Source organism: Magnolia sinica, chromosome 3 (genome assembly GCF_029962835.1).
Source record: "Magnolia sinica isolate HGM2019 chromosome 3, MsV1, whole genome shotgun sequence".
NCBI lineage: Eukaryota > Viridiplantae > Streptophyta > Magnoliopsida > Magnoliales > Magnoliaceae > Magnolia > Magnolia sinica.
This window is the reverse complement of record NC_080575.1, coordinates 103,781,726-103,809,227: the sequence shown is the minus strand read 5'-3', so window position 1 is coordinate 103,809,227 and position 27,502 is coordinate 103,781,726. Positions and strand designations below refer to the sequence as shown.

At 39.8% G+C, this 27,502-nt stretch overlaps 1 long non-coding RNA gene and 1 other non-coding gene across 5 annotated transcripts; both read right to left on the bottom strand.

Annotated features, from left to right (window-relative positions):
* Positions 1-7,915: 7,915 nt before the first annotated feature.
* LOC131240501 (uncharacterized) lies at positions 7,916-24,432 on the bottom strand. 4 transcript variants are annotated; one of them, XR_009168792.1, is made up of 5 exons: positions 24,181-24,424; positions 10,052-10,162; positions 8,591-8,871; positions 8,374-8,451; positions 7,916-8,293 (listed from the first exon to the last, which is right to left on the bottom strand). It is a non-coding gene; the product is annotated as an uncharacterized LOC131240501 (long non-coding RNA). The 4 variants fall into 4 exon arrangements; XR_009168791.1 differs by having other exon boundaries at positions 8,374-8,446; positions 24,181-24,422; XR_009168789.1 differs by having other exon boundaries at positions 8,374-8,871; positions 24,181-24,432.
* Positions 21,331-21,411, bottom strand: LOC131241681 (small nucleolar RNA SNORD36). The gene has a single exon (XR_009169238.1). It is a non-coding gene; the product is annotated as a small nucleolar RNA SNORD36 (small nucleolar RNA).
* Positions 24,433-27,502: the final 3,070 nt, after the last annotated feature.

The following is a 27,502-nucleotide window of genomic DNA, read 5'->3' as shown; positions in this document are numbered from 1 at the left end:
ATGTCCTCTAACTCACCTGAACTAGGCTAGTTCTTTTCTGGCTTACCAATGTCTTCAATATACTAATCTTAAAAAAAAACCCACATCTCTGCTCCTGAGAAGCTTCTTCTTAGTCGGATCCCACAATCTGTAATCGAACTTTTCACCACCGTACCCCAAGAAGACATACTGCCTGATCTTCATATCGAGCTTGGACCTATCGTCCTTTGGTACGTGAACGGATGCCCTACATCCAAACACCTTGAGATGACTGTATGATGGATCCTGTCCAGTCCACACCTTCGTAGACATTTCTCTATTCAATGGGGCTAATGGAGCCTGTTTATTAGATATACTGCTGTGTGCATTGCTTCTCTCCAGAACGTCTTGGGCAACTTCATATGAGATAACATGCATCTGATTCTCTTTACAATGGTGCGATTCATTCGCTCAGCCACAATATTATACTAGGGGGTCTTGGGAACCATCTGTTCATGTCGTATACCCAGGGACTTATAATACTCATGAAAGTCGTCAATGTATTCACCACCATTGTCAGTGCGGATGCACTTCAATGATCTACCTGTCTCTCTCTCGACCATAGCATGAAATAATTTAAACACACCAAAGACCTCGTCCTTGGATTTCAAATCATAAACTTAAACCCTCTTAGATGCATCATCTATAAAAAGTGATAAAATACAATGCCCCACCCAAGGTTTTTGTCCTCATAGGATCACAAACATCAGAATAAACTAAATCTAATGCATGCACTTTATTAACATGAGAAGCAGATTTAACAAATGAAACTCTATGTTGTTTCCCTGATAAATAATCAATACAGGTTTTGAGAGGTATACCTGTCACGTCTGGAAGGTGCCACTTCCTCGCTAGTAGCTGAAATCCTTTTCACTTATGCGGCTTAGACGCTTGTGCCACATGTCAATAACTGAATCTTCCATTGTGTTCAACCCACCCTTGCACACACTGACACTTACCTTGTAAAGGGTGCAACACTTCTGTCCTCTGTCTGTGATCAACGAACCCTTGATGAGCTTCCAGCGCCCACCAGCAAAATGGCTTTCATGGTCATCATCATCCAACCTTTCCGTCGACATCAAGTTGAGGCGAAGGTCTGGGATATACCTCACATCCCTGAGAACTAATGTGCAGCCCACATCGGTCTTCACATAAATATCACCGACCCCTACGATCTTCGATACGCTAGAATTTCTCATCTTCACGGTCTCATAGTCACATGCTTGTAGCTTGTGAAGAAGTCTCTGCGTGGAGTCGCATGAAAAGAGGTTCCCAAGTCAATCACCCAGTCGGTATCCTGACTCGTAACCATGAGACAAATATCATGATCTACTGAAAGAATAACTACAACGTCGCCATCTGAAGCAACCGTAGTGGAATCTGATTCATATGCATTCTCCTTTCCTTTTTCTTTCGTGTCGTTCTTATTCTTATGACATTCATGCTTATAATGGCCTTTCTTGCCATAATTCCAGCATTTAACATCATTCCTGGTACTCGACTTGCCCCTTGATTTATCTCAAGCCTTTCCGCCCTTCATGTTCTTTCCTCTCCCCTGTTCCTGTGTCACAAGGGTCTCTTGCTGAGTAAACCCCTGAGACTTCTTCCTTGTTTCCTCATTGAAGAGATAACTGGTTATCTGTTCCATGGATACCTTTCCGTCTGGCGTAGAGTTACTTAGAAACACCACTATTGTCTCCCAACTGTCAGGCAATGAGCTAAGCAATAGCAAAGCTTGCAATTCATCATCTAGGACCATCTTCATAGCGGAGAGTTGGTTCACTATATTGCTGGCCTCATTCATGTGCTCAGCCACAGAACCACCATCTTTGAACTTGAGGTTCACAAGTCATATTATCAGAAAGATTTTATTACCGGCTGTCTTCCTCTCATACAGCCCTTCTAGTTTCAGCCATAGGCTAGCAGCTGAGGTTTCCGTAGACACATGGTGGAATACGTAATCATCCAACCATTTTCTAATAAAACCCACCGCTTTTTGGTCCAACTTCTTCTAATCATCATCAGACATATCCTTGGATTTTGCTGATATGCCTAAAATTGGAGAATATAAGTCCTTACAATAAAGCAAGTCCTCCATCTTATCCTTCCATATGGTCCAGTTAAAACCATTGAAGTTGATCATCCTTGATGAGCCACCTTCTATAATTTAGAATCGATCTCACTCCGTTCAATGAACTTATCTCTGATACCACTTTGTTGGAGGACGTTACACAAAACCTTAGGATGTAGCCGCCCAAAACACCAGAATTATGGGATAATAAAGTAATGAAATAAATCAAAGCATAAACCACACGACACCAGAGAATTTTATGTGAAAAACCCTCAAAGAGGTAAAAACCACGGGACCTCGTTCAGATCAATAATCCACTATAAAGCAGAACATTACAACCGATCATAAGCACACACCACTTGGATCAAACCTTTTTCACTTACGCATGAGTGGATGAACAATAAGAGAATAATGAAATACAGAGGGATCTCACCGATCACGAAAACGTAGAAGCGCTGAGACGTGGACTGCGAAGTAGATCGCCTCTATGAGCAGAACCTCTCTCTCTCACTCTCTCACCTTTGATAGCCCTAAGCCCTCCTAGATCACTTCCACAAGCTCTCTCTCTCTCTCTCTCTCTCTCTCTCTCTCACCTTTGATAGCCCTAAGCCCTCCTAGAAAATCTTTAGGAAACCTTAGAATAGCCTGGAATACACTCTAATCCCGCACACACCCCTTTATATAAGAATAAAAAGAGGCAGAATCAAAATAGAAAACAAAATTCGCAGAATCTGCGTTTCCGCAATCGCATCTGCGTAACTCTTTGATGATATCGAAAGTCCTTCATTGACGACCTTCGATATCATCTAAAGTCCTTCAATAAAATCGAAAACGGACCAAAACTGTCCAGTGACCAGGGGTGAAAAATCTCGAAAATACTTGATGATATCGAAGCTAGTTCGATTTCATCGAACCCAGCAGTGAGGAGAAAATCTCCATCAGAGTTTTTGCCAACATGTCGGCTCATGTATAATATCCAATGCATGTGAAAGGAAGGCAACACAACCAAGAACACATAGGGCAGAGCCAGGACGGTCCGTCCATTCGTTGGGCTGACTGCATGTTAAAAATCAATGGACAACCGATGGTCTAACTCAATGTATGGTTGTAGCCAAACTAATGAGAGAATTGTTCTGATTTCTTCTCCAAGCTAGCTTCAGGGTATGACCCACCTTTTTCATGGTTGGGATGGTCCACCGAAGAGACCCATTAAACCGTCTTAAATGAAAGTTGATATAACAATGTTTTATGTCTCACTCCATCTCTTGGTCACGTATTTAACGTTGGGGACCGTTTAAACAGTGACCTGCCAACGGATGTTTAAATAAAAATGGACAGCAATGCACATTCAATGACCAGAACTGTGTAGACAACCATTCGGACGTGTTCTCCATACTATTGTACACGTGGCAGCATGTGTGGTGGAGATGAGCCTCGCATCAATTCCACATATTCATCAACACACATTACATTGGAGGATTTTCTCATTTTGAAAGGTTTTGTTCATTCTCCCTCCCCTTCATCTGAAGGTTTGCTGCAATGCATCTCTAAGTAATGCTATTCTGTACATAGGAACTATTGCCGTTTGATCTGGGGTCTGTGGTTGGGTAATACCCAAAGTAATCTTAAATGTTAGAAGATCTTAAGAGTGGCCCACAAAACAACGGTTAGAAGAGCAATACGTCAAGATGTTTGTGATCTTAGAAACCAATTAAACTATTTGTGATCTTAGAAACCAATTAAACTATCTTTTAATATCATAGTTGAGAGGTTAGGGAGAAAAAAAAAATCTAATGATCAACACTCAGCAGACTAAAGCACTCAGTAGATTTCTGCTCCAGGTCTTCCTTGGGTTATTATCAGAGAAATCTCACTAAAAACATATATGTGGGCGAACACACGTATGGACATGTATGTATGAAAAACTACAATGCTTTGATGCTCTAGCAGACTTTCTTGGATGATATTCAGGCACTTTGAAATTACTTAGAGATTGCATGAACGGCATAAAAGTAATCAAAATGAACTCTCCAAGTTTTGGTTCCTAATTACAGTGTATCAAGAACTAAAAATATCTGGCTTATTTGATTATCTGACTAATAGATTCATGGATAGTTATTAAATTTTCTGACTTATCTGACTTAGATTCATGGATATTTATTGAAATCTCCAACTTACTTGATTATCTGAATATTAGATTACACTGCTGAAGATGAAAATATCCAATTGTCCTATTTCAAACAACAAGTGTCCACGAAGCAAAGGTTCTAACAAACTGATTTTGAGACCCTGACTTAGAGAGTGGACTCTACAATTCAATTAGTTTGATCTGATTTTTATTATTATTTTATTTTTTTACACACAAGCTCACACCACAATAGGTACTCGAACACATGACCTTGTGTTGAAACTCTTGTGAGTCTACCACCGGATTTAACTTAACAAGTGCCACATATATGACTTCTTATTAGGTACGTATCATGCCTCATCCTCTATCAAAGTATTAAAGAACTCTCCGATGCATTAAATACTTTGGGGATGAAGTCTTGAAATTTTAAAAATTACCAAGATTTTTGAAATCTCGCGATATTAACAGCTAATATGGTTTAATTAATATTTTACAAAAAAAATGGCAAGATTTTCAAAAGCTCATCGATAAATGTCAAAGGAAACATCCCCTCTAGCCACAGATGCAGTTTCAAATTATCCAAGTCCATGAAGAATCATACAAAGCGCGCCAAAATAAAGCATGCCCAATTATCACGCCGAAAGGTTGTAACAGTTGATGTTACCAAGATGACCCATGTAAGAAACATTACCCCATAATAAAAAAAAAATCCTAACCTTTTAGTAGGTAGTCAACAAATAGAATTTTAACATAGAAAGGCTAGATATTATGATTTTTGGGCCATAAGAGATTTAGATGAGCAATTACCTGGACAAAGTTTATGTGGGACCGACCTTCCATTGCCTATCCCTACTAAAATTACATTGATCATCCAAGCAATGACTTACTAAACAGACGCATTGTATTGATAATTCATTTGGACTTATTGGCCCATCTTCCCTGAAACTAAACAGATTCTGCCTTGGGTCTTGAGGGCCGAAAATGTAATTCCTAGTTTTAAGTTTTGTTTGGATTCAAAGATTATCAGCTAAGTAATAAAATCTCAATAGTAACATAAATTACCTGCATCAGTGAAAAAGCTTTTCAATAGGTTAAAATTTTAACCAAAAGGGTTCCTCTTTTTGTTTTTTTTTTTATTATATTTAACTAGTTATTCCATTAACTCTTCTCCGTCCACCGGAAGAAGAGGAGTCCTCTATTACAATCAATACAGAACACTCATTTTCCATTGATCAGATGGTTAGGATCATTCCATCAAGGTGACTTTTAGGATTGACAATCAATCCAAGATGGGCCCCCATCTTGTGGACAATCCAAATCAATGATTTATCTTTCTCTATTATAAATCAATTTATAGAGTCCATTAATGGTGACGGGATCATCATATAGAAGTGACTTTTAAGAGAGGGCGGCTCAAAGGTGGTGCCAACATGATAGACAAGCCACATAAATAATTGGACCCACCTCTTATAATCAATATGGAAGTCTATTTTCCTAGCCAATGATCAAATGAGTAGGATCATCTAACAAAATTGGTTTTTTCTTTTTTTTTTTGAGAGATCAATGATCAAAAGTGAAACTATCAAAGGTTTAGGCAAATGGCTTTGATTGTGGATTTCTTCTCTACAAACATGAGTTCGATTCTCTTCCCCAAAGATTACCCGATGTACATGGTTTGCCGGTGATTGCCTGCATCGGCGGATAATAGTCTTTCCTTGAAGGAGCTGGGACGCCTCGTCATCATTATTATTTTATTTTTTTCTTAAAAAAAAAAAAGACCAACAAATTTTTTAGCTACTGATCAAATGGTTAGGATAATCACATTTGAGTGTCTTTAGCCACTGGTTGGATGGTCGTGGTTAGTTGGACATCTACTATAATCAATATAGATTGTCCAATTTCCTAGTCAATTATCGGTTGGTTAGGATTAGGAAAATCAAGTGTGGGTCTCACATGATGGACAGTCCAGATCATTGGTTAAACTTTTTTTTTATTGTGATGTATTGTCCATTATCATAGCCGCTGAGAGATGGTTAGAAATAGCTAATCAAAATAAATTCATACGAGGAATTGGCAATTGAAGGTGGGCCCCATATGATTGATGGTCCACGTCGTTGATATAGTCTTTCTATATTATAACAAATATGAATCGTATCAAATTTAAAAGGAAAAAAAAAAAATGAACCATCCACTTTCTCAGCATTGATGAAATAGTTAGGATCGTCATAACAAAGTAAATTTTATGATGGGCAATGAAAGGGCGGTCCCACTTTAGATAGATCATGAACCAATAAATAAAGTGAAATTATATCTTAAACAGGAGAGATGGACATCTTAATGGGCAGTGTTTTGATACTTAATTTAAATGCAGAATAGCACATTCTTTAAAAATAGGTTGTGTAAGGGAGCTTCTAGGTTGGCAACCAAGTTATTAGGTTTTCTCCTAGGGAGAGTAGGAAAATCTGATTTTGGGAGACCACATGGATTGGAGATAGGTCGCTCGATGTAATACCAAGCTTAGTTAGATCATATCTGGAAGTAAATTGCAAGCTTAGATCATATCTGGAAGTAAATTTTCCCATTTGCTCGATGTTACTCACGTTCTGGCAATGAGGTAGCTAGATCTCCCCAGTGCTTGAGATATTTGATGGATGAGGAAGCAGACAAGTACATTCGCGCTTTTGGGGCGGCTTCATCATCATAGCCCCTCTTCAAATGAGAGAGGTGTTGGTTTGAAAAAAAAAAGGAAGGAAAAGGAAGTGCCAGCCGGTTTTCAATTCGGTCTTTCTATTGGCTGATTTGAGGGTCTTGCCTCAGGGATCGTTGTGGTCATACTTCTCAAGTTTGGCAATACAGTGCCCCCCCTAAGGTGGCAGACTTTGCTTGATTGGTGTATAGAAAGAAAGAAAGAAAGAAAGAAAGAAAGAAGGGAAAAAAAAGTGCACGGTGTAGATAACATTCAAAAGAGGAATATGGTAATAAAACATATTTGTATAACATGTATGCAAAATGTGGAGTCGATCTATCCATTTATCCACCTGACCCTTTGCTAGAGGGGTGTGGGTGAATTTCTTTGAAGCTAATGGGGGTCTATTGAGGGCCCCTTCTAATGTGGGATAGGAAGAGGGTCCGGAAAAAGGGAAGGGCGCTTTGGAGGTTAGCCCTTACAGCATTTCCGAAGTAAGGTTAGTAGTGGAAGTTTTTAAAAGGGCTAAATTAGATATTCTGGGTTAGGCTTCTTGCATAAAGATCCTTGACAAGTGTACTTTTTCTTCATTGGTTAAGCCCTCCGATTATATTTCCCTTAGAATTTGTCTTTTACCTTAATAAAATTCATCACCTTTCAGGTTTTTTTTTTAAAAAAAAAAAATTTGTTTACAAGGTTTTAAAATGATCTAGATTAACATACCACATTTACCAATATTAGTTCAAATTTTATACTGAAAAAAAAACTTAACTGGCACCTTTCATTACAATCTTTCTTATTTGATAATTTTTCGTATATCCACACAACCACTTCTCCCCATCGCCCGAAGAAGCGTTACATTTTTCATGTAGCTCTCTAGGCCCTCACTTCTTAAGTGACAGGACCAAGTTGATTTGGGTCAAGAGGCCCACAATATCAGGATGTCTTCCACAAACTCAGCCGACAAGTGACTACATACCAACCTATTATGGTAGTACATCAGGTACAAACATTTGGAAAGCAACATCTATACTCAAATATTCCCAAATCTGTTATCGGAGCCTTCCATTGCAAATACATAAATTAGAATGAAAGGTAGATTTGGTGCCCATCCTAAATACATGGGGCTCTGAAGAGGAAAAAGGCAATAATGGGATCGAAATTACAGATCAAATGGGTGTGGAGATGAGACAACGAAATCGACAAGTAATATATCTGCATCTGAGGGCAACAGAAATCAGAGAAGCATTCTTACTAATTACATGGGGCATCAAACAACTGAGCAAAAAACCTCTTCAATGTACTTATCTTTTCCCTTGCTTTGTAAAACTTTTGAACCATCTTCTGTACACACAAGTTCATGCGGCTTAGATATTGTTAGAATCCCAACCTGAAAAAAAAAAAAAAAGACAGTTCATTTGACTGTTAGAGAGGTGGAAACACTTGGCAGTTTTCGATCCAAATCAAAACCTGAAACTCCTCTGCCTGCAGTTTAGGGCAGAAAAGCAGAAAACATATCCCTTGCAATGCAGTTTCCAGAAATCTGCACTGCCCCAGAAGCATAGTGGAATCGACAAACGTAGCGATTTGGGGCCACAAAAGATCTAAAATATTAAGCTTGGAACAGATGATGAATATCAATTCAAGATTATGACAGCAAAGACAGCATTTTCCAAGCTTTTCTTACAGTTTTAGATGGTAGAATCTGTATTTTCTGGATCCTCTGGAGCATCATCCAAGAGAATGGAAGTGACGGAACCATCATCAGATTGCTCATCTACTAGCCTCAACACTCTACTATGGAATATGCAAGCCTGAACGAGCTGAAACCTGTGGTCGGGGGTATGCTGCTGATTGAATCGGCCAGGGAGCTTGGAGCAAGTATCATAGAACTTTTCGCAATGGTCAAAGCCCAACAGCTTCCGAACAATCCATGCATCTGTATCTCTTTCCAATTAGTGGACACGTCTGCAGAGAAATATTCAAATCATTGAGTATTTACCTCCCTCTAATATGTGAAAGATGTACTGTAGTAACAATACTAACTGTCATTCGGAGGTGAGTGACAAATGACTAGAACAACCCCAACTTTCATAAAGAAAAAGTATGAAATAGGGAAGGATACTGTGATAAACATTCTAAGTTGGTTGTCAAGCACCATATCTGATAGGTATGAGACCTGGACCAATCATCTGTTGGGCCATATAGAGTGTCAAACAATGGATTAGACTTCTTTCTAGTTGTCCTAGCATAGTCATCAAATCCCTCCAATTGAAGATTAGGATCATCCAACCTGTTTGATTTTAAGAGAACAGACCATACGGATGAGTGATCTAGATCTTGTACTTGTGCTATGTGCAAGGATACACAGTGCTGATAACCCAGAGATATGTGATAGCAAAGGATTGTTTCCCAGAAAATTTCCACTACCATAGTGATAAATAATGGCAGGTTAGCCAGGAACACAAATTAGGGATATGTTTATTAAGGTCTGCCATTTTGGAAAGCATCATGTTGGGTCTGAAATTTTAGATCAAAAGCTGGAAATAAGATATTTGAGAGAAGGCATTGCAGCTATTCATCTGAATGCAGGCCTTGAAATCCTCTAACAGACTTTTCCATCATTTGCTGGGTCTTTCCAAATGACAAGAGAAACAACATATCAGTCCTTTTCCCTGTTCACCAAATTAAATATGGTAATATCACACATGCGTCAGTAGCACACTGCATCCCTCAAAAGCTGATCATGCTGTGTATTATTCTATAAAGACCGTACATCAGTTACTGTATCTTTGAAATGCAAATAGTACTTCCAGTACCTTCCTTCTTCTTTTTTTGGAACAGTAAGTACTTCCAATACGTTTCTCCCAGAAATAATATTGGTGGCATTTCTTTCCTTTTTCCCCCCTTAAGGATGCATTTGATTGCACCAAACATCATGAAATTTGGTGTAACCAAAAGCACCTTAAAGTAACAATCTTATTAAGAAAAGTCGTTGGCATTTTTTTAAACCTGGCCCTTCAAAAATAAGCAAAGAGGGCTGATATCCAAAATTGAGCCCGTCGTAGGTTCGTAAGTCAAATCTCCATTAAGCCAATTGTGGAATCATTCTGCAAGCATGAAACTAGATGGGTTTGGAGCACTTTACCCCACAGGAATCACAGCCGACTCCAATATGAACTTTTTACCGATGTCTGTGCCACCCTAAGAAGTCATTCTTCATGGGCCATGCAAAGAATTCACTATGCTTTTTCTCAGCCTGTGCAGCAACTAAAAGCAGATCAGCATGTCATAAATAGGCAGGTATGAGTTTAAGAAAGCACCAACCTCCATATTCTAAACAAAAAAAATGCAGTGACCATAGCAAATGCAAATGTAGACAGATTTGTATGTCATGGTGATCTTTCTATCAATAAAATAAATCTGACCTGGGGCTGTAAAAAGACCGAGCCAGGTCATCATTCTTTCGGGCTTGACCCAACAAGAAATGTGCCCACGCTGAACATCAGGCCGCAGGCCAGACACAGGCTTGAAAGTTCAAGCATGATACTAATCAGTCCCGGCTCAGACCTAGCATTTGAGGCCCATTGGCCATTACAGGTATGGTTAACCAGACTGGGCTCGGGCCTAGGCCATGGCCCAGCATGGCCATCCTAAGGATATCAAACCTAAATCACCATTACCATCATCATCTAAGCCTTCTCCCAACAATTTGAGTTGGCTTTCAAATGGTAGAATGCGAAAGATATATGATCGGCTGCGACAGGACATCCCTTCCTCTCATGGCAGCACCATCTCACAAGGGCTATCAATGGGTACCAGATTCGCAAGTACCCGGCAGACAAGACACGATTAAAATGGGCCTGGGTCCAATTTCCAAACCCTTCTTAAAAATGGGGTCAGCTTAGGTCCACCACTTCAGCCCCCTTTGGAATCAAGTCAGGTCAGGTACCTAATTAAGTACCTGGCAAGTACCCAATTACCAACTTTATCTTAATATTAGTATTATAAATATTATCACACATACACATGTTATATATATTTATAAAAGAGAGATGCTTATAGTGCTCCTAGTCGCATCAGGTAACTTGGACACTCCGACTAATCAATCTGAACAGTTCAATAAGTTCAGCACACATTTTGTGGGCTATCGGTTGATCTTCTTCATCCTTAATTTGGCCTTATTTTCTATAGCCATCCTTTCTACAAGACACGGATGAGATGGTTATGATTGTCTGACAAAAGAGCTTATTTAGAATCATAAGGGCGCATTTGGCCAGGCGTTGGATATGGTTTTAAGACGTAATAGGACGGTTATTGCGGGCAATCCCATCCATCTGCTGTTTGAGATGGCGGGTGTACTTCATCCGCCGCGCCCTCGTAAACACCGCCCGCCGCAAAGACGGATTTGGAAAATCCCACCGAGATTTCCCCCATCCCTCGAAATACCATGGGATTCGGAATGGGATGGAAAATCTAGTTTCAGATGGCGTGGGCAGGACAGCGGACGGGTGATGGAAGAGACGACTCAATCAATCCGGTCTATGCGCGTCTCCATATAATGTTGACGCCTTAGCAGGGTAGGGCGACGGTGCTTCTTGGTGGGGATCGGCAGAAAATCAGGCTGTTGGTCATTCATCTTCCTCACCGGCATTGATCAGGGTGGAATCTCACCGTTTGAAGGTAAGTACACGATACGAACCATGGAAAATGGGGATTTTCAGCTTGTATTGAGTCTGTTAAGGATGTTTTGATGAAGATGTTTTGAAATGGGGATTTTCGTGGGTTGACTGGTGGATGGGGATTTGCCGGTTGGACCCTCGGTAGCATGGATGTTTTCACGAAGCTGAAATTTGAATGGGGATTTCCGTGGGTTTGGTTTCTTGACCCACCATACGAATTGATGAGGTGTGTGACTTGTAGGGCAGAGGATCGGTGAAATTGAAATGGCGATTTTCATCAGAATGGCTTCTTGACATCCGAATCCATAAGCATTGTTTGGGTGTGTGATTTGTAGGGGAGAGGATGGGTCTTTGACTGGCGGATCCTCAATGCACACCCAAATGCCCCCATTTCACTCAGGACCTGCTGTCAAATTCACTCTATCTGGTAGATCTGTCACCAGATAGAGCTCAAAGCCATAACTATTGATCTCATTCTGAAAAAAAAAAATGTATGCATTACTGTGATCTCAAAATGTACACTATCACCTATCTCCTTATGCTTGCCTATCAAAGAACCTATGTTTTCAATCCTAAACAATGTTGCATGTGAATTTTGTGTACTCCTAATCTCAGCTCATGCATGTGTACTTCTTCTATACAAGGCACACCTGGAGGTAGGCACTTGGGTGGTCTAAAAAAAATTAAGCCTGTAAAATGATTAGGTGGGCTATGTTATATAAAACAAATGAAAACCATTCAAAAACTCCTAAATTCAAGAGGCCTGGAAGATGGATGCTCTTTGGACTTTTCTATTTTTATTCTTACGTATGCTCTTCATAGGTTGTAAATTTCCACCTTAGTAACGGGCCTGTGTATTTGAGTGATGAGAGGGTCACCTTCAAGTTGGGCCTGCTCCCTAATATACTGCTTTGTAATGCTTTGATGGGGCAATTACAAATTTCACTTTTCAAAAGAACAAAATATTAATCCTATGGGTTCTTTATACTACGTCTATGTTACTGAAAGAATTTATTCATACTACATTTTCTTGACTAAAGAGAGGAACCCCTTATTTGACATGCTCACCAATAACTCCCTGTTTTAACTCTGACTCGTTTCTAGGAATCGTTATAACTTACAAACCATTACTCCTAACACTGAACTTTTACCTCTTTCTCTGAAGTGTTAAAACATAGGAATTGCTACTGCAAACTCTGCATGATCTTCTTCTCAATGAGAAATGGCACCTGACTAACAAATGCAAAGTTGAACTCACAGCACAGAAAGAAAAACAACGAGAGTTTAGATAGAACATTCACAAACCACCTCTACAACTCATGGTTAAGAAACAGCAAACAGAAGGGACAAAGTTCTGATTCATAGGTTTTTTTTTAATAGCCTGATTCATTGGATTAAACTCGCTACATTAACTCTTCAACACCATCATCCTTTCTATCCATGCACCGTATTGTCCTTGCTCAAGAAATGATCAAGGTTTAGTATTTTTTTTTTTTTTTAAATCCACATTGCTTGCTCACAGCAAAGAGTACAGAACTTGAAACATCATGTGTATGGCACATACACTTAAAATGAAACGTTAGCCAAAGGTTCAATGCCCACAGATCAGAGTTTGGGTAATATAGACCTCAGCAGAACCTATGTTGTTCAATTTTGTAAAAGGTCCTTGAGGGAATTCAGAATGCACCTCTAGCTTGCAGCCAGGAACTTAACAATACACCATGTGTCCAAGACCACATTCTTCACGCTGGCAACTAGATAAATACTCGCTAGATTTGTAAACAATGGTTTACACTTCGTACTAAAAATGAAACAATGCGAGTCGGTATGTTAGGTATATCATAAAAGCAGGGCATCCTTTCAACTTCAAAGCATAAAAAATTCTAATGGTAAGAACATTCTTTCAACTTTTGTTTGTGAGATGCTACTTTGATTTGAAAGATGAAGTTCAATCACACATTAAGTGAAATCATAGGCCAACTGTCAGCAGCAAACTAAAGTATGACATATATATCTATGACAGGAACTTGATATGCACACATTTCCCAAATGCCATACCTAAATAACTTGTACTGAAGAAAAGGTCGAAACACCAAATGGAAAATGTTGCCGGCACAATAAATATGCACATCCACATGTGAGCATTTACTCACCACAGTTACCACTCTTTTCATAAATTTTCCATGATCAGAATCCATCACTACTGCTCACTCTCTTGATACCTTTTTTTGCCTTCTTAGCATGCACTCAGCAGTACCATTGATATTGATCTGAGTTGAAAATCCACCACATGAATGCTAGCTATCATCCCAAACAGATCCATCATGTGAAATCACCTATAACAAGGTCCGCATCATATCATATGTTACCTTCTCTTCTTCTTTTTTTTTACAATTAAAAGATGGTAATTGCAACAATCGTGCATTGGAGGTTAATCATCATGATGAGCTGTACCTTGGTAAACAGGCCCATCTGCAGTGGTGTAATAGAGAAGCAGATTTCTCCTTGCTGGGCTGCTCAATCAAAAGGTGTTACTGAGGACACTGGTGTAACAGGTCTGCTTTTCATCTTATGAAATATTACGATTTGACTCACCGAGTCGACTTGAATCGATCAGATTTCATTGAAATTCAAGAAATAATTTTTCTCAATCAAGGCACCTCAACTTGGCTTCACAAAATAGAGCTTAACAAAAATCTACTCTTATATTTTAAATATATTAAATATTATTGACAGCTGGTGTTCAAGCACTCTATCCTTTCTTCTTTTCTTTTATTGGGTCTGCTATGAATTTTTTTATCAGTTCCTGTATTGCAACCATCTTATGCTTGGCCTAGAAGCATCACTTTAGATCACAATCTGATACTTGGAAACATGGATTGACAACCCATCCAAGTAGGGCGTGGCTTCTCCGATTCGACTCGGACTTGGTCGAGTCCAATCCGGTTTGGGATATAGCTATGACATGCCTGGTCCACCTGAGATATAGATCTGTTTTATTTTTGGAATCATGCACTAAAATAGGCTGAAAAAACGGAGACAAAGTGGACATGTAATATATACTTCAATGTGGGCCTCACGGTAAGGACCTCACCGAATCTGCTACCAAACAAATGCATTTTGTCGTAAAGAATTGATTATTGATTAGCTATTGCTTAGTAGAACTATACTTGCAAACCAAACTCTACCAAAAAAAAAAGAAAAAAGAACGAAAAGTGGGCTGGATGAAGTAAGCTATGTTGAGGACTAGGTTTTACACTTACTAATATGGGTCATTAAGAATACTGTGAATTTCTATTAAACACACCTACTAACATTTAAGTGTAGGTGATTCATTCAAATGGAAAGTGGAGAGGACGAAGATATTGTGAGGTCCGTTGTTGTTCAAGCGATGGCAGCTTGTGTGGCCGCGGTTGGATAATACTGTCGAGTTTACATGTTCAAACAACCAGCACGTCATGGGGATGATGAGCGGGCGAGGTTCATCAACTCGATTATTCGGGCCAGTGACCAGGACTGTGTTACTCAACTCAGGATGAGTCGAGAAGCATTTTTTCTACTATGTACTAAAATACGCGAGAAAACACTTCTTCACGATAGTTGTAATGTCAGTCTTGAAGAACAACTCGTCATTTTTCTACACAGTGGGTCATAACGTTCGCAATCGTGTAATAGGGCACCGATTCATTCGATCGGGTGAAACTGTTAGCCGTCATTTTCATAGTGTACTAGATGCCTTTGTATCGCTGTACCCTGAGTACGTTAAACAGGCCGGACAAGAGACACCCTCTGAGATCCAAATAAATCTAAATTAGGCTGCATATTTTCAAGTATAATTTTACCCGAATTTCTCTGTATATATTGTTATTCTTGTCCATCTATTCACAACTATTCCGCCCTCTAAAATTCCATGAAATGCATCTAGGATTGTGTCGGTGCAATTGACGGGACACACATTCCTGCTCATGTACTAGCAGCCGACCATGCGAGCTTTCGCAACAGGAAAGGGATACTGTCTCAAAAAGTACTTGCGGCCTATTCATTTGATATGAAAATTTTGTATGTGCTAGCCGGTTGGGAAGGTTCTGCTTCTGACGTGAGGATGCTACACAACGCGTTAACCCGAACTAATGATCATTTAACTGTCCCAAATGGTAGTTCTTGTTCATCATAATCGTTGCCCTAGAAATATCTTTATTAATGAATGTTTCGAATGGAACTCTTAATATAACATTCATTCAAATGTGTAGGAAAATACTATGTTGTCAACGCTAGATGTGCTCATTCGCCAGGATTTATGGCTCCATACCGCGGTGTTCGATACCACTTGCAAGAGTATCGAACTGGGAGAATACCCGCGAACATGAAGGAGCTGTTTAATTATCGCCATGCCCAATTGCGCAAGCTATCGAAGGCTGTTTTGGCTTAGTGAAGAATAGATTTCTGATATTGAAGACGGCAATGCAATATCCATTCGAAACACAAGTGAAAATTGTCATTGCTTGCTTTGTCTTACATAATTTCATACGATCGGATATTGAGTATCATGAAGATCTACAGGATGCTGGTATATCAGTAGCCGACGTGGAAAGTAACCCCTACACCGCATGAGGTTTCCACTAATGACGAGCGACAATGGTTATTTCGATCTAATCAACGGGATAAAGAAGCGTGGGTTAGAGCGTACGAAGATACTGCACAACGAATGTGAGCAGATGCGCAATGTAATAGTAGGACTAGATAGCGTAGTAGATAGCCGCAACATTCTAATTTCTTCTTCGCAAGTGTTGTCATGAAGTAATGAACTGTTTTTTATTTTTGTTAAGCAATGTATGCATTAATGGAGGACTATTTCTATCAGTTGATGAATTGTAGAATTAGACACGTACTTCTAATTTGACCACGCATTGACATTCATTAGATGGCTCCATAACCGTGTGATTTCTGTGTAGGTGCAATGTCGGACTCCTGGGTAAATGATACGTCCACGCCGATACAGTCGCCAGTTAGGTCTCCTATGTTACCTACTCGATGTTCACCACGAGAGAAGACGATGAAATCCCTTGTAAAGCCGCTCTCCCAGGCAGCAAAGATCAAATGGAGTAAACTAATGAATCAAGTTCTATTCGACACATTGCTAGAACAGATCGCATTGGGACGGAAAGCCAACAATGATTTCAAGAGAAAAGTGTATCAAGCAGCTGTTGAGGAAGTGACGAAACAAACACAGGTTTCTGTCAACTGGCAGAACGTATAGAACCGGTTGCGGTATCACAAGAGGGAGTATAATGACGTCAGGGACATGCTTGCCACCAGTGGATTTGGATGAGATAATGAGCGGATGGTGGTCACAACACTTGACGAAGTATGGGAAGAGTATCTCAAGGTAAGAAAACTTAACCATTTTTCTGTTTGTACAATTTAGTACACTTTCATGTGCTAATGATGATTATATAAATATGAATATTTTGAATTACTTATACCAATTTGTTTGTTGTAGTCACATTCGCGCGCTGAGAGACTACGGGGCAAAAGAATCGAGAGAATGGATAACCTAGCGGTTATCGTCGGATCTGATCAGGCTACCGGACATTACGTGCAAGGAAGTAGGAGTATGGCTGCGTCCTCCTCTCGGGTTCAACGAGATCTTAACAAGGCTTGGATGGAGCTCGATTACGATCTTTACGATACCGTTGACCTCTCAGAGGATACTTTAGGCAACTCGACAGAGAACAATCAATTTTCCTCGGAAACACCAACCATGGAAAATCGATTCTTTCGCGGCACTCCCAATTGCACGTCGGATTCTGATCAGAATCGCAGTGGGAGTAGCACCAAGAAGCGAATGCGGCCTCCTCGTCCCTGTGATGTACTTGGCATATCTCTTAAGTCTGTTGCGAAGGCCATGCATGATTTTGGCCTAGGAAAAGAGGTCAACCGAACTAGCAAAGTTATGGATGTCCTCGAAGAGGTGCAAGAGCTAACCAACTCTGAGTTCATCGAAGTTGGTCAGCTCTTAAGCAGGGACAAGAAGCTCGCATCATTCTTTGTCAGTCCATGACTTGAGCGTCGTGTCGATTGGTTAAAGAAAACCCTCCGTGATAAGTTTGGTGATGGTGGTAGTTATTCCGTATGATGGGGATTGTCATATGTTTGATACAATTTGGTGTTTTTGGACCTGTAATAACTTTTCTTATTTTGTTTAGTTGTTTGGATTGTTTTATTTCGGTTTATATCTTAGATACAACGTACGATACTTTCATATTTGGGATGACATTTATCTCGATATTTATAGGTTAGTATGATCATTTGATATAATCAGATCAAATAGACATTCCTGATATTACCGTAGGAGAAAATCTTACGTTGCAATTATTTATGCTCTACTACAGTCAGACATATCGAAGGGTACATATTCATATTCATTTCAATACATTGGAATAGTCACAATACCCTTCCTAACAAATATATTCATGTGAGATACATTAGTTTAATAATTGATAGTCATTTGTAATTTTTCTATCCCATTCACTGATTTTTTTTATTTGATTCGCATGCTTTCATTATCATTCCTTGATTGACATGTTAATGCAAATGGGGAAAGAGAAATATTATGTCATACTGGTTGGTCGCCGACCGGGAATCTATCTTTCTTAGGATGAGGCCAGATTGGAAGTAGAAGGCTACAGCGAGAGTAGACACCGGGCCTTCAAAAACTGGAAAGAAGCGTTTGCTTATTGGGATAGTCACTACAATACCACAATTGCTCAGCCAACTATAGGACGAGCCAAATTTGAGGGATGTGTATCCGCTTCTTGTGATGACTTGCCTCGCGGAGGACTTCATGGTCGTCGACCCAAGAGACGACCCAAACCATGGTTTCTCGGGCTACTTCGACGGATGATGCCATCGTCTCTATTAGCGAGAGAGTAGCTGCAATTGTAACAGGTCTCGTGGTTATGTTTTTCGTTCTGTATATCGTAATTAAACTCTATTCTACACTAGAAAAACATGTTATTATTTTGATTAAGCATACCATGATACTCTTTTTCATGGTATGCATTCTACATGAATTAGGTTCCTTGCTAGTTGATTGCTTATGTTTAACGAGGTATAGAGGATAAAAGTGAGTGTATGCACTTCTGTGTATGTCAACACAACAGTGATCGGTCCACACCGACACCCTGGTGTATTAATGTACAATGGGCTCCATAGTGGTGTGGTTACCCAGTAGGCAAGCGGATTTCATGCTAATATCAGTAGCATGGTTTTACCATGAACGGATTGGCTACTCCCCCTGACACCAGCCAATCGGTGCTCTGTCCGCCTTAGCATGGATGTATGTGTTTCATCCATGTCGTCCATCTATATTTCCAGATCATTTTATGGTATGAGACCAGAGATGAGGTACATCCCAATCTCAAGTGGACCACATTACATGAAAGGTGTTGAATGAACGTAGACCATTAAAAACTTGTTGAGCCGTTGATAGTTGCGGATCTTGTCGTGGACAATGTGGGGTGCTAGTTTCCTATGCTATGTGGGGCCCACCGAGATATCAATGAGATATCCACTCCCTCCATCATTTTCACCAGCCTACATTCAGTCATGAACCTGTTTTGAAGCAGATATAAAACATTGAGTGGGGCACACCACAAGAAGCAGTGGAGATGCAAACGTTCACCGTATGACCTAATCAACAGATTGGATGTCTAATAATCAGTACAGTGGACCTAAAATGGAGGATTTAGCTAGGAGGATATCCAATCACTATTGTTTTCCTGTGGTGTCATCCACCTGCGATTTATATCCATTTCATTTTTGGTATCAATATCTAATATGAACAATAAAAATGGATGAACGGAATGGATGAAACAAATAAACCATGGTGGGGCCCACAGAGCACCTATCACTAGCCGCGGGGATGGTGCCAGGGGGAGTAGGCAATCCGTTCCCGGTTTTCCACAGTCGGACGAAGTTCTGGCCAAATACGTCGAGTGCAAGAAGCGTATCATGCAATCCCATCCCAGCCAAACACGCCAACAGGCGTTGACGGTCACCGTAGCCAATCCCGGTGACCATCCAAACACGATGTTGTATATCCCATGGGTTATTGCAAACCCATGGGATCAACGGACAAACACTGACAGTCCATCTGATACCTTAAACCATATCCCATTCCATCTAATCCCGTGTAAGTCACCTAGCCAAACACGCCCTAAACGATCCATGACGGTTCCTAATAAATAGATGGATCCAATTGTTGGTTGATACCATTTTTGTGTAAATGATCTTGACCATCCATGTTTTAGGCCATCGATCAAATGGTCAATATTTGTAAGATCAATGTGGCATTTCTAATGGTAGCCTATAAAATGTGGAGGGGACCTAACAAACTTTATAGATCAATGGATAGGACAAGTGTCCCAGTGCAACTAGAAGCACTATAAGCTAAGAGTGCTATTAGTTGCATTTGACACTCAGAAAGTTTAATCGATTCATCTAGACTGTCCATTAGGTCCAACACACATTTCATGGGCTGCCATATACATATCACACTGGCCGACAATGGTAGTCTCCTGAGCACTAGCCTTTAAGCATGGACTATAAAGACCGTCTACATAAAAATAGGTCCAACCAACAATTAGATCCATCTATTTGTTGGGGACCATCGTTGGTTGATAATGATCATGAAGAATCACTTTTCTTAGGCAACCCTAACCATCTGTGTCTATGGCAAGGTAAAAGGATGGCAACAAAAAGTAAGACAGAATCAAGGATGGCTTGGATCGTCTGATTGGTGTTACTTATGTATGGAGACTCTAAAATGTGTTCTAGACTTAATGGATAGTTCGGATTGATCAATTGGACTGTGCAAGTCAACAGATGCAACCAGAAATATTATAACTTATAGTACTGGAGCATTTCTCTATTAAAATTATTATCATGTATGGGCGTTGCTAACATCTATACCTTTATGGGGACATTAGCAACATCCCCAAACCTTTTGAATGACACGTGGGACATCTACTCATTGATGGGGACAGTTCATTCAATAGTACATGATACAAACATCATGCTGATTGGATGATCCTAACCGTTTGAATAGGGCCAACTTGTTACAAACATCCGTTGTTTAGACAGCCATAGATCGCATGGTTAGGATCATCAAACCAAAGTGCTAGTTTGCAATCATAACCAATACAAAGTGGGATCTATCTAGAAGATGTTTCAAGATCATGATTGGAGATATTTTGTTTCTCTGCTCAATATTGGTTGTCCGTTTTTCATTATATTGATCAAACTCTTAGGATCATCCGATTGGCATGATTTCTACACCATAGTTTGCTCCTAGTTGTATGAATGACGAACGGTTCATATTGATGATGATCACCCCATGTACCATTTAAAAGCTTCAGGGATGTCAGCAGAACCCATTATAGATAGATAGATACCTAAAAAACAATAAATATATAAAAGGAAAATTTTAAGAATCTTGATTATCTCAAACTTTAACAGAGATTTCAAGATTTAAGTGGACCAATTTGATTTTCTCCTCACTCAGTCTTTATAGTGCAGCCCACCTTTTCAATGGATCAGATGCTGTATGAAAGTGACACGTTTGCAGGAACAAAAGCATTAATATGTGGAAACAAACAGAAAGCAGTCAGAATATTCCTCTCACATCCCATCTCCAATTTTAAGGTTAGACTCTTTTTTTTTTTTTTCAAATCTTAGACGCGTCTGAGCATCAGTTTTAAAAAGCTCGATATTTGAAACTTCATGGAAAGAAGTATCAGATTCATACAATCATCATCACTTGCTCAGACGCATCTCACTGTGAAAACAGGAAGAGATAAAATCTGACGCATTGCCTCTCTATTGCGAGAATTTTAAGGGTAGGCTCATATGATAGTTTAGCACCATTTTGAAATGTTGGTGCCTCATCCACCTCACATGTGGCACTCATATACAGCTACCAAGTCTTAAGGTTAAGGATGCTCCTAAAAACTAATTGCGTGATCAAAATTATCCAAAAAATATTGGCGTTATATATTGAGATGAAAGCGTCTGTTACCCATCAAAGACAAATGTGAATGTATGCATGTATATTGGGAATTAGTTCTAAAAACTGCTGCTTCAAGATTTCAACATCTCATACATGCTTTTAGGAACATTTGGACGTCCCTTGCAAAGTGGAGAGGGAGGGATGCATTTCTTCCCAAATGCACATCTGTTACATTTCAGGTCCCTTATAAAATGGAGAGGCATGAAATATTTCTGCCCGAATTTACATCTGTTGAATTTCAGGTCCCTCACAAAATGGCCCCGATAGACTCTTTCATCCCAGAGTTAAGTTGAGACATGTACCGGGTCGGGGTTGCATTGGCCCAACTCACAGGGCCCATGGTATCAAACTAACTCTAGTGCTACCGAGTCTCAAAACCATGGTGGGACTTCTCTCAAATCCAAATCCAACATATTTCAGGTTGGATTGCAGGAGTTGTTCAATTGGTACATAGAAAAGGTGGAAAAAGAATTTATATTCCACCTAATGTGCTTCCTGCTTTCCTAGTTGCCCCAGACACATCTCACTTTTAGTCATCTAGACAAAGAATGTTGATTTGGTATAAGACAATTAAATCACTCTAGCGAAGTAATGTAGAGCAATTGCTTATCAAACACACTCTAGCGAAGTAATGTAGAGCAATTGCTTATCAAACAAAACCTACAAAAAAGCAAAAGAATTCATTTCATCCCAAATCTTCACATGTAGCAAACCAACAAAATCACAGCCATGGAACTTCTAAATCATTCCAAACTCAACATGCAACCCACCCTTTTTATTTGCTTTCACCCATTCCCATTGAAGTAACTTCGAATACAAAAGTGTGCTATTTCAATTTTCAATTACCAAAATGGAAAATGGGTGTATGCAAATATAAGCTGATGGGTGTAGATATCAATTCTTTTTTGTGTTTTGTTCAATAAATAGTTATTATTATTATGGATTTTTACCACAAATGTCTTGTGTTTCTGATTTTACAAAACAATGCCTCAAGTAATTGCAGAGGTGCTGTTCAGGGGTGAAATGGCTAAAGTTCCCTCCTATATCTTTTGTCTAGGAAATGAAGTCTGGAATTTTCGAGCCCATGTGGTGTGCATGTGACATCCGACCCATCCAACATGTGTACCTCACCATGATATTCAAAAGAACCATAAATCTAGCCGATCCAATCATCATGTGAACCACACCATAAAAATCAACATATACCACTCAAAAACATGCAAATCCACGTAACCCATCTAATGATTGTATCGGCCTTTTTTCTGTTTATCCGATCATCATGGTAGATTGCATCTGCTGGATGGGTTAGATGTCATGGATTAGTTCATTCGATCATCATAGTGGGTTGCATCTGCTGGATGGGTTAGATGCCGTGGATGCACCACGTCCGCCCCACAATTCTTGACTTAACCACTAGTTTACATATTAAAAAAATAAATAAAAATAAAACAAAACAAAACAAAAGAGAACATTTTGGTCATTTCATCATGTAACACACCTCCTCCTTTCAATTACTAAATAATAGTAATAACAATGATAATAATAAATAAATGCCCCAGCATTCCTAGAGCGCTATAAGTTAATAGTGTTTCCGAGTTGCACTAGTACACTTAGTCCAATTCATTGATCTAGACCGTTCATTACATCCAGCACACGTTTTATGGGCTAACATGAAAACATCACACCAATCTGGAAATGATAACCTTTTTGATCAATGGCCTTTATACACACGGTCAAGATCATTTGCACAAAAATAAATCCAGTCTACAATTGGATCCATTTAGGGCCCATTTGGCCGGTCGGATTGGAAGGGACTGGATGGTATTGGAAGGGATTGGAAGTTAAATCCCGGGATTGGCCAGGCGTGCCAAACAGAGTCGGTGATCTGATCCCAATCCCATGGATCTTAAGACAATACACTGACAACACCATCATTACTTTTAAATCCCATCCAATCCACCCTAATTCGTTCAAATTTGCCTGGGATGTGTTTGGTTGGAGGGATTGGAAGGGATGGGAAGGTTTAATCCCGGGATTGGCCGGGCGTGCCAAACAGACTGGATATAGCAATCCAGGGATATAGCAATCCATGGATCTCAAGACAATCCACTGACAACATCATCATTACCTAGAAATCCATGCCATCCACCCTAATACCATTCAATCCCTTCCAATCCACCCGGCCAAACGGGCCCTTATTTGTTAGGGCCAATCCAGGATAGCTTATGCTCCTAAAGAATCACTTTTGTTCGGCAATCATAACCATCCCATCCATACCTTGAGAAAGGGATGGCTATGGAAATAAGGTCAATTCAAGGATGGATTGGAGCATTTCTCATAACACAACAACGACGACGACAACAATAAATTCATTGAAATTTCTGATCTTATATTTAGTATTATCATCATCAACAAAAACAACATTATCATTACCGCATCTAATGCGATTTTTAGTAGCGAAGGAGAAAATCTGCAGAAGAAGAAGAAGAGAAAAGAAAAAGGAAATGGGAGCGGAGACAGACTCACAGGCAGACGCAGCAGCGGAAGCATTCAGGGATTTGATCGATGCTTTCGTCGTCGTAGGCATCGAGGGTTCGATCTTCGATCGAAAACGTATCCTCCATTGAACAAGGAGCAGAAAGCGAATCCTCTCAGATAGGAAACAAGGGAGAATGACCTTTGCACGGAGAAAGCGAATTTCATAAGGGCGGAAATGTCATTGAACAGTTAATGCCGCCATGTGTGCTGGACCCCGGCAGGCCAGTAGGGGCTATGAGGAGCCACCGTCATGAATGGCTTTTATCCGCACCGTCCATCCATTTTCCAATTCATTTCAGATTATGAGCCTAAAAATGAGGCACATCCAATTGAACCAAATCACAAAAGCAGCAGTGTTAATGATATCTACCGTTGAAACTTTCTTTGGTCCACCATGATGTTTGCTTTCTATCCAACTTGTTCATAAAGTCATACGCACCAAGATGAAAGAAAAAACACAAACATCAGCTTCATTCATAACATACCTGGCTCTCCATGAGTTTTTCAACACTAAACTTTTAATACTCATTTTTATGGCCCATTTGAATTTTAAATGTATCTCATTTTTTTCGTCACAAACCAAAACGACATGGAAACTAAATTGATTTGAACAATTCGTATAAAACCCACACGTAACAGTGTAACCTCATAGCCCCAGACTACGAAACTCACGAGAGGGCGGGTAGTTTCCAAGGCGCGTGAGATCCCTGACTGTGGGGCCACCTTGATGTACGTACCTTACATCCACGCCGTCCAACCGTTTTAACAGTTCATTTTAACGTGTGATCCTAAAAATTAAGGACATCCAAATCTCAGTTGGACCATACCACAGAAAACAGTGGTAATTGACCATTAAAATCTTCTTGTGATCCACAAAGTTTTGGATCAAGCTGATATTTGCCTGGGTTCTTCTTCCAGGTCTATGTGACCTTACTAGAAGGTTGGATGGCAAATAAACATTTCGGTGGCCTCCAAGAAATTTTTAATGTCGAGGATTCAATCACCACTCTTTCCTGTTATGTCGTCCACCTAAGATTTGAATCTGTCCTAAAATGAGCTTTCAAAACAGATAGACGGTGTGGATGTTAGCTACATGAATCACAATCGACCCCACAGTCACTGACCCCACAAACCTAGGTGCATGGATCAGGCATCCACCGCCCCAGCAGATTGGGATATGTGGGACCTACCGTGACTTATATGTTTTATCATTGCCGCCCACAAATTTAACCTATCATTTCAGGGCATGAGCCCAAAAGAGAGGAAGATTAAGCTTCAAGTGGACCACACGAAGGAAGCAATGGGGATTAAAAGCCCACCCGTGAAAACTTCTTGGGCCACATCCAGCTTATATTTATATTTTCACTTCATCCATATCTATGTGACCTTACGAATAGGTAGATGGAAAATAAACATTAAGATGGTTCCCATAAAGTTTTCAACTTTTGGTACTCATGTCCCAAAATAATCTTTCAAAATAGATGGACAGCTTAGATAAAACACATACTGTGATGTATCCTACAAAGCGCCTAATAGGACCAATGTCTCTAGCTAGGTCCTGGTAGGGTAGTACTCAATCAGCACCCTCATCATCAGGTGTGTCACAGCTTAGATCTAGCGCACCAACAAAGCTGATGTGCTAAGATGCTCAGCCCATATATGTGGTCCTACAATGTCCATTAGCTGGGCCGGCTCATGGGCATTTAGGTTCGGCCAGTATTTAAATGGGATTTGAGTAGGCCTTTTAGTTCATGGATGGCCTTGGTCTTGAGTTCAGATATAAAAGCTCAAACAATTTAGAGCCAAGCTTGGGCTACCCATTTGAGCCTACATATTTTTAACATTAATGTATAATATTATATTTATGTGTATTAATGATGAAACTTGCATGTGAGCTCTTGCCAACTGTTCAATGTTCGTAAATGAACATGGAAGATAACGGCATGCTTAGTATCTCACAGTGTGATTTTGATCTTTCGGGACATGCATGTATTGATGTACATTAGCTATATAAAATGCACTGTTGTCTTGAATCCGAATTGCAATATATTTTCATTTGACTTGAACTGTAATAACTTAAGATTCTCATTACAGTTTTAATGCATCTATTTCATTTACATATATTAGCATGCGCAAGTGATCATGAGTCAAGTCAAGCTAGTCATGAATACATTAACTGTCGCTTGGGCTGGGCATGGGCAATGCTTTAGATTCTGTTTTGGATGTGAGCCAAGCTTAGCACATCAAGAGGAGTTTGAATCAGGATATGTGAATTTCATTGCTATTAATTATAATATTAGACTATCATTTTTAGAGTTGATACCACTTTGATGCAGCACAATTAATCACTTCCTCTAAAAGCTCAAATTGATAGATCATGGGGAATCAATGTCTTTATCTCATTGCCCAGGTCCCACATTCCATGGGTTAGGGTATTGACTGATCCCCGCTCGTGGGCCCCACTTCACATGGGCTCCGCTTCACACGAGCCACCCGCTTCACATGGGTTGCCCACCCCAAGTGCGCCCCTACATTCCACAGGACACCCCACTCAAGCCCAGTGTAAAAATACACCTGCATTAAATGTACAATTTAGATCATTTTATAACCCAACATATGGGTTATGGTGGTTGCAACAAGTGTTGGATCCTGGTTCAGCCTCAAAAGTATGTAATTCATCTAAAGCGACCTGAACTCTATTGACTCCATCCAATTCAATACTAGAAGCTATCCTCAGCTTGGGCAAATTGGGCTGATTTACGCCGGAACAAATCAAGTTGAGTTGCCGAGTCTTTTAACCATAGTTTGGCCTGGTGTATGGATGTGGTTGGACTAGGCCTTCAAAGTATATTAATTCAAATGTATATACTGGACACTTGGGAATAAATTTATAAACGGTCTACATTCAAACCAAGGGGATAGTGATATTGGTAACTGAGATATTAATTAAAATTTGAAAATATGCTCCATCCATCGTTGGACCCAACAAACTATTGGTCTAGATACCGATGTGTGGGCCCCAATTGGCATAACATGTGTATAATGAGATTCCTAGCCACCCTTCTACTTTTTTCTTCTTTTTTTTTAAACGTAGAGTTCGTCGTTTATTGATTGACCCCAAACTTATTTTGGGCCACTACCCTTCTACTTTTTTCTTCTTTTTTTTTAAACGTAGAGTTCGTCGTTTATTGATTGACCCCAAACTTATTTCAACAATGTTGGTGGTTGGTTCTTGGTAGGAACCACGACACTGTTCTAAATGCCATGACCATCCAATGGTTGATTTTGGTGTTCATTGCTGGTCATTAAT